The following is a 4265-nucleotide window of genomic DNA, read 5'->3' as shown; positions in this document are numbered from 1 at the left end:
GGTTCTCACAGTGAAAAGACATGGCAAAACGTGCTTCGAACTCCTACACAAGAAGACTCCTGACTTGGAATATCTAGAACCTTTTGGTGCACCATGTACCATGATTGAGCCTGACGGGAAGTTTGGTGCCAAAGCTATCGAAGGTTACTTCCTTGGGTATGCTACTCCTAATCTGTAAGTATGGAACCTGACTACCAAAAGGATTGAAGAATGGGGTGAAGTAAGAGTTCAAAGATATTCTAATCCTCCGAAGCCTTCTGGAGACCCATGGATGTTCGATTATGATGGTCTTTTCGACTCATTTAATCTGCCGACATTTGATGATGACAATGCAATTGCTCAAATGTTGTCTGAAAGCGAGAATGCGACTGGCTCTCAGTTAGCTCATCCAATCATTGTTGACTCACAAGCATCTTCTTCTATCAACAATCTCATTTCAAATGAGGTGTTTAATGATGCTGTCGATTACAATTTGTCATCGGAAGATGAGGAGTATGTTGATGCAAATGATGGTGAAGCACTGCGTCCGGTTCAAGGTACTTCAGAAGCAACGGATCCAGTGTCTGCGCCAATTATCCAAGAAGAAAATGCATCATCTTCTACAACTCAACAGCTTCAGAATGATATCGGGAATTTAAATATCAATAACTTGAGGTCAAATGTTGAAATTCCTCCAGTTTCTGAAACCCGAATTCATAACATTCATCCTCAGCAGAATATTATAGGTGATGTTCTCAGTGGTGTAAGGACAAGGAATCAAATCAGAAATAACGAAAATGCTGGCTTGTATGCTGAGATACGAGAATCGGGACAAACAAATGATTGGTCTTTCGCCTGCTATGTTAGCCAAGAAGAGCCTAGATCTTGGAAGGAGGCATTGAAAGATGATTCCTGGGTGGAAGCCATGCAAGAAGAACTTCAGCAGTTCGAGAAGTTGGGCGTATGGAAATTGGTTGATAGGCCCGACAACTACAAGAAGATCGGAACTCGTTGGGTGTTTAAGTGCAAAAAGGACGACCGTGGGATTGTTGTCCGAAACAAAGCAAGGTTAGTTGTTCAAGGCTTCAGTCAGATCGAAGGTATTGACTACAATGAAGTGTATGCACCTGTTGCACGTCTGGAGGCTATTAGAATCTTTCTAGCCTACGCATCCTTCAAGAAATTCAAGGTGTACCAGATGGATGTTAAAAGTGCTTTTCTACACGGAGTAGTCGAAGAGGAAGTATATGTCGAGCAACCACCGGGGTTTGAAGATCCATTACATCCTGACAGGGTTTTACTGCTTAACAAGGCGTTATATGGTCTTCATCAAGCACCTCGGGCCTGGTATGAGACACTGTCTACCTACCTGCTGAGCAATGGGTTTAGACGGGGTTTGATCGATTGTACCCTCTTCATCAAGGAAAAAGGTGAAGATCTTCTGTTGGTACAAGTGTATGTCGATGACATTATCTTTGGTTCTACCGATGATAAGTTATGCAAGGAATTTGAAAAGGTGATGCAAGATCGATTCGAGATGAGTGCGATGGGTGAAATGACGTTCTTCTTGGGTTTGCAAGTTAATCAGTCCGAATCTGGAATTTTTATCCATCAAACCAAGTACGTCGGAGACATCTTGAGCCGGTTCCAGATGTCCGATTCGAAACCAATTTCTACTCCTCTTCCGCAGAATCACGGGATTACTCCGGATGAAAAAGGGGATGCTGTAGACTCTTCACTTTATCGTGCTATGATTGGATCATTAATGTATCTCACCGCATCAAGACCCGACATTATGTATCCAACTTGTCTTCTCGCTAGGTACCAAGCGAATCCGAAGGTCTCTCACTATGCTGCTGTCAAAAGGATTTTTCGTTATCTGAAGGGTTACCCTGACACCGGGTTATGGTACCCTAAGGATGATAACTTCGATCTCAAGGCTTACAGTGATTCTGATTTCGACGGCTGCAAGAAAGATGGAAAATCAACTACAGCAGGATGTCAGTTCTTAGGCAATCGCCTAGTCACTTGGCAGTGCAAGAAGCAGACATGTGTGGCTACATCTACATGTGAAGCGGAATACATTGCTGCGTCTAGTTGCTGCTCCCAGGTTCTATGGATCCAACAACAGATGCGGGACTACGGTTTTGAATTCCTAACTACTCCTATTTATGTTGATAATGAAGCTGCTTTACAGATCACTAGAAATCCTGTACAGCACTCAAAAACGAAGCACATCGATATTAAATATCACTTCATACGTGATTGCTTTGAAAAGAGACTTGTCGATGTGGTTCACATTCATACCGATCACCAACGTGCCGACCTTTTTACCAAAGCATTTGATAAATCAAGATTTGATTATTTACTTTTGGTAAACGGCATTAAGGTGAAGCAAGAGTAACCGACATCAGGAAATCGTTTTTGTAAATATTTTTCTAAAAACCAAAAATCCAAAAATATTTTCATTTTACTTTATTTTTGAATTTTAGGGGGAGAAAGTTTCAAGAAAAATACAAAAACATTGAAAAACCACAAAAATACAAAAATATGTCTTTAATTTATCTACTTTCTGCATTTTAGGGGGAGAAAATTCAGAAAAACACAAAAACAATAGAAAATCAAAAATGAGTTTCTTGGTAATATAAGAGAAAATGATATTACATCAGAGGTCGGTCGAAACATGTTTCTAGAAATCAAAAGAAAAGAAAATGATAAGTAGCTCTACTAATGATGTACCGGTAGACTCACGATCATTTTAAAGTATGCAGGAGATATAAACATAACGAACTGAAAACCGCGTGGGAACCGCTCATTGGCATATGGTCTTGGTACCGAAATTTCGTTTGATAGATTGCCGAGGTTCTGAGATATTCGGGGTTTATGCTGTTTATCATCTGGGTATCATGGTTGTTTCTATAAAAGACAAAGTCTAAGTTCTTCCATGATACCATACATACGTGTACATAATTCATACTGCATTCGACCTCAATAAGTGATAAACAATCACATGTCCATACAAAATAAGTGATAAAATATCACAAGTATCCGGGAGTCAAGTTCGTCTCTCTGCTGTACGGAAGTACTGACCTGTTCACGGACTTGCTCTTGTGCCATCATGCATCGAAAATCAAGTTCCTCATCAATAAGTGATTCTATCACATAGGGCTTGTTTTCAACTCAAATAAGTGACTTGTTCACATTTTATATACGTTAAAAACGGATGATAAATGGTATACTCCCCAGTAAGATGAACTCTCGTGCATACCTTGATACGGGAATGTGTCGTGAGTGGATGAACACCGGTCGGTAAGTATAAATCATACCTTAAATGTATCTCATTGTATTATGATTACACTTGATCGCTGAGTTTAAGTGGACAACAATATCGGTAATTGTGGTAGAATACTTATCCACTTCTGTAAAAGAATTTTAAAAGGAAATGTGTTTTGACAAAAGACCGCAAGCTGATATGATTCTCTTCGCCAGAAACTCGCAAAAATATTGTTGTGTTTGTACATATTTATTTACTGCTTAGTTTTATTGTCTTATTTTAAACAGTTTTGTCGTTTGGTGCATATCAGCACGACATTAGCGGTGATGTCGTTTGATAACATTCAAAGGATATTAAAATTGTTGTCTTTTATTTTATCAAAAATCCAAAAAGATTTTCAATTTAATATTATTTTTGATTAACTGATGTTGGTGCTCGATCCGATACCTGGCAAGCCGAGATACTTCATAAAACTAACCTTTGCAGAACTTCATAACGGACAATTTTTCAAAATGGTCATTTCTGAAAACCTCTAAATTTTTGAAGGGTTTGAATTGGAAATTCCCAAAAAAAATCCAAAGTGTTGGTGGAAATCTGATCCTTCGAGGAAGCAATGGCCCTCGAAAGATCAGATGGTCAAAGAAAGTCAACGAAAGTCAATCATCTCAGTCGAAAGATGAATTGGTCAACGAAGGATTTGACCAAATTGATCTTTCGAGCTGATCAGATCTTGTTGAAAGATGGATAAGGTTGAAAGATATCTTTCGAAGGATAACAACAAATATCTGGTATCCTTCAATCCAGATCTTTCAAATATCTGGTATCTTTCGATCCAGATAGGGATCCTTCGACCCAAAGTTGATCTTTTGAATCACCTTTACATCTTTCGAAAGGTCATGGATCTTTCGTGATGGTTCGACTTTCGAGGTCAGACTATATAAAGGTATCATCTTCTTCATTTGCACTTAACAGTTTCAAAATTCATCACACAAAACCTCTCATTACCCCGAAA

This window comes from Helianthus annuus, chromosome 9, assembly GCF_002127325.2.
Source record: "Helianthus annuus cultivar XRQ/B chromosome 9, HanXRQr2.0-SUNRISE, whole genome shotgun sequence".
NCBI lineage: Eukaryota > Viridiplantae > Streptophyta > Magnoliopsida > Asterales > Asteraceae > Helianthus > Helianthus annuus.
The sequence above is the reverse complement of the archived record's forward strand: the minus strand, read 5'-3'. Positions refer to the sequence as shown.